The sequence below is a fragment of the Urocitellus parryii genome, chromosome 2 (assembly GCF_045843805.1).
Source record: "Urocitellus parryii isolate mUroPar1 chromosome 2, mUroPar1.hap1, whole genome shotgun sequence".
Classification (NCBI taxonomy): Eukaryota; Metazoa; Chordata; class Mammalia; order Rodentia; family Sciuridae; genus Urocitellus; species Urocitellus parryii.
In genome coordinates this window covers 89,852,422-89,864,015 of record NC_135532.1, presented here as the reverse complement: position 1 = coordinate 89,864,015, position 11,594 = coordinate 89,852,422, and the positions used below count along the sequence as shown (strand labels likewise).

At 34.9% G+C, this 11,594-nt stretch overlaps 1 pseudogene; it reads left to right on the top strand.

Annotated features, from left to right (window-relative positions):
* Positions 1-213: 213 nt before the first annotated feature.
* On the top strand, positions 214-1,170 carry LOC144250410 (replication protein A 32 kDa subunit pseudogene; annotated as a pseudogene).
* Positions 1,171-11,594: the final 10,424 nt, after the last annotated feature.

Sequence of the window (11,594 nt, the reverse complement as noted above, 5' to 3'; positions counted from 1 at the left end):
TCTTCCTGGTGACATTCTTTTAGAAATTGTTTTGAATGAATAATTCTATCACCTTATCACATCGAGTCAGAGCTATGAAAATATGACTTAACTATATCTCAGGACAAAGCGTAGGATTCGTGAGCGTTGATTGGCCCCAGCGAGAAACGTCCTTGGCACTCACTGGCTCCGTCATTCGCGGGAAGGAATTTGTGGCGCCAGAAAAGAGTAGAAACAACGTTGTAGCAGCAGCGGGATTCTGAGGAGTTCCGCGAGCCCACCAAACCGGAACTTTCTGGACTTCTTTCCCAAAGAAATCGCGACCGACATGTGGAATAGTGGATTTGAAAGATATAGCAGCTCCACCACCTTTGGGGGAGCCAGCAGCTACACTCAGTCCGGGGGGGGGGTGGGCTTCCGGATCTCCAACACCTTCCCAGGCTGAAAAGAAATCAAGAGCCCGAGCCCAGCACATTGTACCCTGTACCATATCTCAGCTGCTTTCTGCTACTCTGGTTGATGAAATGTTCAAAATTGGGAATGTTGAAATTTTACAGGTCACTATTGTGGGAATAATCAGATATGCAGGGAAGGCTCCAACCAATATTGTTTACAAAATAGATGCATTACAGCTACACCCATGGATGTTCGCCACTGGGTGGACACAGATGACACCAGTGGTGAAAATACTGTAGTTCCTCCAGAAACATATGTGAAAGTGGCTGGCCACCTGAGATACTTTCAGAACAAAAAGAGCCTGGTAGCCTTTAAGATCATGCCCCTGGAGGATATGAATGAATTTACCACACATATCCTGGAAGTAGTCAACGCACACATGGTGCTGAGCAAATCCAACAGCCAGCCCTCAGTAGGGAGAGCATCTATGAGCAATCCAGGAATGGGGGAAGCAGGAAACTTCAGTGGGAATAGCTTCATGCCAACAAATGGCCTCACTGTGGTCCAAAACCAGGTGCTGAATTTGATAAAGGCTTGCCCAAGACCCGAAGGGTTGAACTTTCAGGATCTCAGGACTCAGCTCCAACACATGCCTGTAGCTTCAGTCAAGCAAGCTGTGGATTTTCTTAGCAACGAGGGACACATCTATTCTACTGTGGATGACGATCACTTTAAATCCTCAGATGCAGAATAACTGGATTTCACTGGGTACCTGAGATATTTCCAGCTGGATCTGTTTGCACAGTCCATTGTCTCCAGCTCTGTATATATATGGTCAAGTGACTTCAAAGAAGGAGATTCATCTGTAAGGAGGGTTAGCTGGCTTGAAACTTACTGACTGCTTTTCTGTTTTTGTATTTTGTGGTTTTGAAGCTCAAAGGGAGATGGACAGTTGACAGGGATGTAAACCAGGATGGAATTTCTCAAGTTTCAAGTAAGCTCGTTAGGATACCAGGGTAGATGGGATTAGAAGAGATGCGCTACCAAGAGAGTTAGGCATTTACTTAACACCTGGGAGTTTCTGTTCTTGAAGTTTTTCTGTTCAAATGAGCAGGATGAAGGTCTGTGGGCAGAGCACCAAGCAAGGAACCCACTGCCCTCTGTCTATTTTTGTTTCCCACTCTGGTTCTATGATTACTTTCAAAATTGCACTTTTGTTCCCCTTCTTGCCTTGTCTGCTGCTGAAGGTGGGTTTATGTGAAAATGAGATTTAGCATGCTAGCATTATAGGACGGAGGAGGAGAAGAAATGTTAAATAAAACAGTTCTTTTATTGCAAAAAACAAAAAACTATATCTCAGGACATATTCAACAGAGAAATCTCAATACAATGACTCACATCAAATATCAGATGAAAAATCAATCCAAATACATGCACAAACAGTATATTAATACAAGTAACATGAGGGAAAAATACAATAAGAAACCAACAAGGTTTCTATTTCCACAACAACTCAATTTACATATCAACATCGTCAAACAGCTGAACAAAGAATTTAAAAAATTGACTGTAAAAAAATCAAGGAACAAAGAACACTAAGAAATAAATTATTAATGATAATGTAGATTTTTAAGAAAAATTCCATCACATCAGAAGGTAGCTTTATTTATATGTATTTTTTAACAATTTTATCTTATTCCTTCTGTGTGTGTGTGTGTGTGTGTGTGTGTGTTGAGAGAGAGAGAGAGAGAGAGAGAGAGAGAGAGAGAGAGAAAGAGAAAGAGAGAGGGGGGATATATATGCTGGCTGTTCTGATTATTTGTATAATAATCAAATTATTATATAATTTGATATATGTATTATATATGATATGTTATATAATAATTTGATATATATTGTATCATATATAATATATATATACACACATATTTGTCTTGTGTTCTCTCATATTTAGAACACACACACACACACACACACATACATTTGTCTTGTGTTCTCTCATATTTAGCATTTTTAATGTAATTCTCTTTTGCTAGCATTGCCTTATGAAGGTACAGATTTATTGGATTGTTTGATATTCTATTATTTTCATGTGTATATTTTACTTATTTCTCTCCCAATATTATCTTCTACTCTTGGCCAAATTCTAATATTCTCTCTCCCTCTCTCCAACACTATGATTTTTCTATTTTTCCCATTCCTCTGAATAAACATTGCCTGCTACTGCTCTTCTGCATTCTCTTTTTTCACTTTATAAAATTGTGGTCTATTCTAACTTCCCATCAAATTTACTTTTTCCCTAATTAATTGCATTTTTACCATTGTTCAAAACTAAATGGTTTATATAGCATCTGCTCATACTACTATTTGCTTTTTTAACCAACTGAAAACAAGAGTTTATCATCAATATATTTCTTTTTTATTTGTTCTTATTAGTTATACATGACAGTAGAATGTATTTTCACATATTATACATACATGGAGCATAACCTCTCATTCTTCTGGTTGTACATTATGTAGATTTACATTGGTCATGTAATCATATATGCACATAAGAATGTAATGAATGTCTGATTCATTCTACTATCTTTCTGTTCCCATCCCTCCTCCCTTTACTTCATTCCCATTTGTCTAATCCAAAGTACTTCAATTCTTCCCTACCCACCCACCCACCCTTATTGTGAGTTAGCATCTGCATATCAGAGATAACATTTGGCCTTTGGTTTTGGGGGATTAGCTTATTTCCCTTAGAATGATAGTCTCCTGTTCCATCCATTATCAGCAAATGCCACAATTTTACTTCACTTATTGCTGATTAGTATTCCATTATATGTATGTGTGTGTGTGTGTGTGTGTGTGTGTGTGTGTGTGTGTGTGTGAGTGTGTGTGTATTTTTCTTTATCCATTCATCTGTTGAATGGCACCTAGGCTGCTTCCATAGATTAGCTATTGTGAATTGAGCTGCAATAAATATTAATGTGTCTACATCACTGTAGTATAATGAGTTTAAATTTTGGGGTATCTACTGAGGAATGAGATAACAATAACAAATGATGATTCCATTTCAGGTTTGCTGAGGAATCTCCCTACTGCTTTCTAGAGGTTGTACCAATTTTCAGTCCCATCAGGAATGTATGTGAGTACTTTTCCCCTCACATTCTCACCAATATTTATTGTTATTTGTATTCTTGACAATTGCCATTCTGACTGGAGTGAGATGAAATCTCAGTGTAGTTTTAATTTGAGTTTCATTAACTGATAGAAATATTGAATAGTTTTTATATATCTGTTGATCAATCATATTTCTTCTTATTTAAGTGCCTGTTCAGTTCCTTTGCCCATTTATTAATCAGATTCTTTGTTTATTTTGTGTTAATATTATTTGAGAATTTAGTATATCTTGGAAATTAATGCTCTATCTGAGATTCAGGTGGCAAAGACTTTCTCCAATTCTGTAGGCTATCTCTTAAAATTCTTGTTTCCTTTGCTATGAAGAAGCATTTTAATTTGATTCTAATCGATTTGTTAATTCTTGATTTTAATTCTTGCATTTTAGGAGTCTGGTTAAGGAAGTCAGTTCCTAAGCCGACATGATGTATATTTGGGCCTACATTTTCTTCTATTAGGCTCAGAGTTTCTGGTCTAATGCTCAAGTTCTTGATCCACTTACAGGTGAGTTTTATGCAGAGTGAGAGATAGAAATTTAATTTCATTTTGTTACACATGGATTTCCAGTCTTCCCAGAACCATTTGTTGAAAAGACTATTTTTTCTCCACTGCATGCCTTTCTCTAAAATGAGATAATTGTATTTATGTGGGATTGTCTATGTGTATTTTATTCTGTACCAGAGGTCTGCATGTCTATTTTGGTGCTAACACCATGCCATTTTTGTTACTATACACCTGTAGTATAATTCAAGGTCTGATATTGTGATGTCTCCTGTTTCACTTTTATTGCTAAAGATTGCTTTATCTATTCTGAGTTTATTATTTTTCTAAACAAATTTCATGACTTCTTTTTTTTTTCTATTTCTATGAAGAATGTCCTTAGGATTTAAATAAGAATTACATTAAATCCATATAGTCCTTTTGTTATTAGGACCATTTTACAATGTTAATTCTACCTATCCAAAAACAGCAGATCTTTCCATCATCTAAGGTCTTTTTAAATTTCTTTATTTAGTGTTCTTTAGTTTTCATTGTAGAAACCTTTCACTTCATTAGATTGATTCATAACAAAACTTTACAGAGAAGACAAAACTTTACAGAGAAGAAATATCAGTCTCAAGAAATTGAAAGAAAGGGGACACTCCCCAATACTTTTTATGAAGCTAGTATAACCTTGATACCAAAACCAGACAAAGATGATCAAGAGAAGAAAACTACAGAATATTATCCCTGATGAACATACACGAGAAGTTCTAAATAACATTGTCAAACTACATTCAAAAACACATCAAGAAGATACTACACCATGATCAACTGAGTTTCATTCCAGGGAAGCAAGGCTGGGTAAACATACATGAATCAATAAATGTGATGCCTCACGTAAGCAAAATTGAGAACAAAAATCATGTGATTATCTCAATAGATGCAAAAAAAAGACCTTCAATAAAATTCAACACCCATTCATATTACAAAAAGTGGGAGAAGCTACAGATCAAAGGAAGTTACCTCATCACCATAAAGGCCATTATGACAAACCCAAAGCCAACATCATACCAAAAGGTGAAAAACAAAAAGGACTTCCACTAAACTTAGGAACAAGAAAAAACTATCCACTCCCACCATTACTATTCATTATACTCCTTTAAAAATGAACCAAAGCCTCAGAGGAGGATATACAATCAATCAACAAGTACATGAAAAAATGCTCACCATCTCTAGCAGTCAGAAAAATGCAAATCAAAACCACCCTAAGATACCATCTCACTCCAGTAAGATTGGCAGCCACTATGAAGTCAAACAACAACAAGTGCTGGCAAGGATGTGGAGAAAAGGGTACTCTTGTACATTGCTGGTGGGACTGCAAATTGGTGCGGCCAATTTGGAAAGCAGTTTGGAGATTCCTGGGAAAGCTGGGAATGGAACCACCATTTGACCCTGCTATTGCCCTTCTCGGACTATTCCCTGAAGACCTTAAAAGAGCATGCCACAGGGATGCTGCCACATCGATGTTCATAGCAGCACAATTCACAATAGCTAGACTGTGGAACCAACCCAGATGCCCTTCAATAGATGAATGGATAAAAAAAAATGCGGCATCTATACACAATGGAGTACTATGCAGCAATAAAAAATGACAAAATCATAGAATTTGCAGGGAAATGGATGGCACTAGAGCAGATTATGCTTAGTGAAGCTAGTCATCCCTAAAAAAACAAATACCAAATGTCTTCTTTGATATAATGAGAGCAACTATGAACAGAGCAAGGAGGAAGAGCAGGAAGAAAAGATTAACATTAAACAGAGACATGAGATGGGAGGGAAAGGGAGAGAAAAGGGAAATTGCATGGAAATGAAGGGAGACCCTCATTGCTATACAAAATTACATATAAGAGGTTGTGAGAGGAATGGAAAAATAATCAAGGAGAGAAATGAATCACAGTAGATGGGATAGAGAGAGAAGATGGGAGGGGAGAGGAGGGGGGATAGTAGGGGATAGGAAAGGTAGCAGAATACAACAGTTACTAATAGGGCATTATGTAAAAATATGGATGTGTAATCAATGTGATTCTGCAACCTGCATTTGGGGTAAAAATTGGGAGTTCATAAACCACTTCAATCTAATGTATGAAATATGATATGTCAAGAGCTTTGTAATGTTGTGAACAACCAATAAAAAAATAAAATAAAATAAATTAAAAAAAATGAACCAAAGCAATCAGGCCGGAAAATGAAATTAAGGGATATGAATAGGAAAAGAAGTCAAATTATCTCTGTTTACTGACAATATGATCCTATTCTCTCATTATGATCCTATATCTAGAGGGTCCAAAATATTCCACCAGAAGACCTCTAGAGCTTAAAAATGAATTTAGCAAAGTAGCAGGATACAAGTTAAACATCCATGAATGAATAGCTTTCCTATACCTCAAAAATAATTCATTTCAGAGAAAAGAAATCAGGAAGACAATCCCATTTGCAACAATATCAAATCAAATAAAAACATACTTGGAAATTAATCTAAATAAGGAGGATTATAGCTCTACAATAAAAGTGATAGAACACTGAAAAAAATTGAAGACCTTAAAGATGAAAATTCAGCCCATGTTTGTGGATAGGCAGAATTAATATTGCCAAAATGGCCATATTACCAAAAGCAATATACAGATTTAATGCAATCCCCATCAATGATAACAATGATATTCTTCAAAGAGTTAAAAAAATTATTAAATTTATTTGTAAGAATAGGAGACTCAGAATAACCAAAGCAATACTAAGCAAGGAAAGTGAAGCAAGAGGTATCATTACACACAATATAAAATTATACTACAAAGTTGTAGTAATAAAAACAGCATGGTATTGGCACCAAAAGAGGCATGAAGAACAATACAATAACAGGGTCACAGAAAAACCCAGAAACCTCCACCATGTGACATTTGACAAAGATGACAAAAATATATCTTGGAACAAAGACACCCTTTTAACAAATGATGCTAGAAAATGGGACAGTTGTATATAATAAAAGTAAAATTAGAACTCTGTATTTCACTCTGTACAAAACTCAAATTGAAATGTATCACAGACCTAGTATTTAGACAAGAAACTATTGTAATGGCTAGATTAAAACAGGAGTATCACTCAATCACAGAGGAGCTGACACCAAAATCCTTTACATGAGCCATAGAGCACAAGAAAAAAAACAAAAATCAATAAGTGGTATGGTATTAAACTAAAAAGTTTCTGCACTGCTTTGTAAACAATTAAGAGAATGAAGACAGAACTACAAATGGGATTAAATCTTGGAAAACTACTTTTTCGAATAGGATATTAATATCTACAATATACAAATCTACAAATAATGAAAAAATCTTAACAGCACACACACATACACACAAAAAAATCAAAATTAATAAATGGGTAAAATAACTAAACAGTAACTTCTCAATAGAACAAAAACACAAAAGACCAATATATTATGAAGAAATATTTGACATCTCTAACAATCAAGAAAATGCAAATCAAAATTATGCTAAGATTTCATCTGACTCCAAACAGTCAAGAATCCAAACATCTATAAATGCTGGTGAGGTTGTGCCAAGAAAGGGACATGTGGACATTTTTGGTATGGGTGCAGACTGGTACACTCTCAAAAGCAGTTTGAAGATTCCTCAACAAACTAGGGATGAACACACCATAAGACACAGCTAAAAGATCTAAAATCTGCATATAACAGTGATACAGCCACATCAATGTTGATAGCAGCACAATTTACAATACCTGAATTAGGCAATCAACCCAGATGCCCATCAATAGATAAATGGATTAAGAAACTGTGACACACACACACACACACACACACACACACACACACACACACTGGAGCTCTACTCAGCCATTTAAAAGGATGAAATTATGGTATTTATTGGCAAATACATAGAAATGGAGACTATTATATGAAGTGAATTTAGCCAATATCAGAAACTCAAAGGTCAAATGTTTTCATTCATATGGAAAGCTAGAGTAAATTAATGGAAAGAAATTGGTAAAGGAATGATCACACAAAGGACCAACCACATAAAAATTCATGGGCAAGTACAAAAAAGTCTAGTAGAATAGAGGAAGGGCAATGGAAGAAAGAAGGGAGATTGGGAAGGAAAAAAGGGCATCATGAACTGAAATCAATTTCCAGAAAAGGGGGAGCATATTGGAATGAACTCAACTACTATGTATAGGTATAAACCTCTAATAAAAAAATGACCAAATTGAATGCTCAGGCCATGAGAAAAGATTGTAGATAGAGATGAATAATATAAAACACTTACTCAATGAATATTTATTATTATTATTCAATGAAATTTTAACAGAAAAATCTCTTTTGCAATGAAAACATGGTGAACATCAAGACACAAGAGGCATTTAGAATCCCCAATGGACATAATCAAATAAGGAACTCTCCATTCTGTGTTTCAGATGAAATTCCAAAACTCAGAGCAAAGAGAGATTTTAAAATTCAAGGGAGAAGGACCAACTGCCTTATAAATGATAAGGCATCAGTGTAACTCTAAAGAATTGGAGCACCTGCAATGATATATTTCAAGCCCTAAAAGTGAAATATTGCCAGCCTATATGGCTATATGCATTGAAGTTATCCTTCAGATTCAAAGATCAAATAAAGGCCTTCCAAGACAAAAATGAACTAAAACATTTTGACAATCAATCCAGTGTTCACAAGATGCTCAAAGGAAAATTCCATACATTAGATTAAAATCCACGAGAAGAGCAAGGGAAAGCATACAGTAGATAAGCAAATTTAAATTAAAAGCAAATCCTATATTAGAAATTAAATGAAAGAATTCAGTAAATTCTTCAATTATAAGACATATAAAATACAAGAAATATTGAATTAATAAAAATGATCCAACGATTCTGCAAGAAGTATGCCTGATTGGTAAAGACATTCATAGAATAAAAGTGAAAGGATAGAAAATGAAATTACATCCAAGTGGAAGCCAAAGGAAATAAGAGTAGCTATTCTCATATTTCAAATTTTATTCTTTAAGAAGTAATTGTCTGGAGGTCAAAAAAATAAATATTGGTAAAGGGAACAATCCAATAAGAAGATAAATGACAGTATATATACATGCCTGAATGACAGTACACAAAATGTCATTTAAAAAAGAAAACAAAAAACCTATTCTACCTAATGTAACAGGTCCTTAGTGGGCTTGACTTCAATACAGGACTTTCACCTATGTCTACATCATATAGACAAATATCACCAAAGTTCCTCAAATTCTGCTTTCCTCAAAATGAAGAGATTTAACAGATGTGTACAGAATATTTTATCTGACAATAGCAGATACACATTGTACTCAGCAGCACATAGAACCACCAGTTCAGTAGATCATATATCTAGGACACAAAACAAGTCATAGCAAATACAAAAAATTAAGATAATGCCCTCCATCTTCTAATATCATAATGAAATGAAATTAGATATCAAAAGAATAGAAAACTCCAGAAACATGTGGAGAATAAAAAATATACTTTTGCACGATGGCCAGAGATTTAAAAGCACAAAGAAACAATATGGAAACATGGCATCCCAGAATCATTGGAATAAAGGAAAAACAGCTCTTCTTATCTCATTTTTTCCTTTTAATTTCTTGTTTTTTCTCTCCATATCACTTTTTGTTCTCATTTTAATGTCATTATCTTATTTTTATTCATTTTCCCCTCATTTCTTCCTCTCTGCTCCATCTTACCACCTTTTTTCACCTATTTTTCTGAGTTTAGTTAATTTAACTGTCACTGTTGCCTTTTTTTTCATCCATGCAGTCTGTGGTTTCCCATTTCTTCTCTTTGGTTATTGGAGTCTTAGAGATGCTTTTAAATAAGCATTCAATTATTAGTTGAAGTTTATTTTCCTTCTAGTTTGTTGCTCTTGCTGGTTATTATTCTTTCCTCTGAAAGAGATGATGATGGATAAACCTACCTCTTTGGTCATGCCCATTTGAGGTTTGACACTGAGATATAGCCTTTGCCCAAGGCCAGTGCACAGAGAAAGCAGTTCTCCAAAAAGACCCACATATAACAATGAAGAAGAAATACATCCAAATGCATGCATAAACCTTCGGATAGTAATACTGAGTATAAGGGAAAACAGGACAATAACACCCCTCCCAAATGTTATAATTCCCCAATAACTGCACCAACACTTTTACATTCTAATATCCACAAAAGAGGTTGGATAAAGCATGGTTCATAATTTTTAGTGATTTCTGACATAGTACAGAAATAAACTTGGAAGTTATCTTTAGTGCTCTAACAGCAAATGTCCCATCCTGGGAGGCAATCCCCTTAAAAGGGACTGGCTATTCTTCTTTCTTTCTTTTTGTCTTTCTTCCACATTTTTCTGGTGCATTATAGTCACATATACTGATGGAATATGTTCTTACATATTCATACAATGCACACAATGTACTAATATAATTTGCCCAATATCACTCCCCAGAAATTTCCCCGTTCATCCCCACCCCTCCATTCCTTAGTCCTTTTCCTCTAGTAATCTCCCTTTGATTTTCATGACATCAGCTTCCACCTTTCTTTTCCTTTTTCTCTCTAGCTACTGCATGTAAATTAAAAAAATGCCCCTCAGCCTTCTGAGATTGACTTATTTTGCTAATATAATGGTCTCCATTGCATCCATTTTACTGTAAATGAAATAATTTCACTTTTCTTGATGACTGAATAAAACTACATTGTGTGTATACCCATCACATTTACATTAACAATTCATCCATTGGCAGACACCTAGGCTGCTACTATGGTGTAACTATTGTGAACTGTGCTGATATAAATATGGGTATCCATGTATTATCATAATATGATAACTTTTTTAATTTAGAAGAAAAACCAAGGAGTGGTACAGCTGTATATTGGTGATTCTAAGCCTAATCTTTGGAAGAGCCTCCATACTGATTTCCATAATTGTTGTAGTGATTTATAATTTATAATTCCATCAAAAGTGTGAAGTATTCCATTTCCTCCACATCCTCTGCAGCATTGTTTATTATTTTTTATTCATGATAGATGCCATTCTGACTGGTGTAAAATAAAATTTCAGTGCTTTGATTTGCATTCCCTAATTGCTAATGATGTACATTTTTTTTCAAATGTTTGTTGGCCATTTCTATTTCTTCTCTTGAGAAGTGCCTGTTCATTTGCCAATTTATGAATTGGGTTATTATATTTTTTGGTGTATCTATTCTAGATAATCCTCTGTCAGAAGTATACCTAGCCAAGATTTTATCCCATTCTGTAGTTTCTCTCTTCACATTCCCTTGGTTTCCTTTTCTGTGCAGAAATTGGATGCCATCCCATTGATAAACTCTTGGATCATTTCCTGAGCTTTAGTGGTCTTAGTTGCCTGTGCCTTTATGTTGGAGTGTTGGCCCAATGTTTTCTTCTAGGAGTTGCATAGGTTCTGTTCTAATTCCTAAGTCTTTGATCAACTTTGAAATGATTTTTGTGCATGGTAAGACAAGGATTTA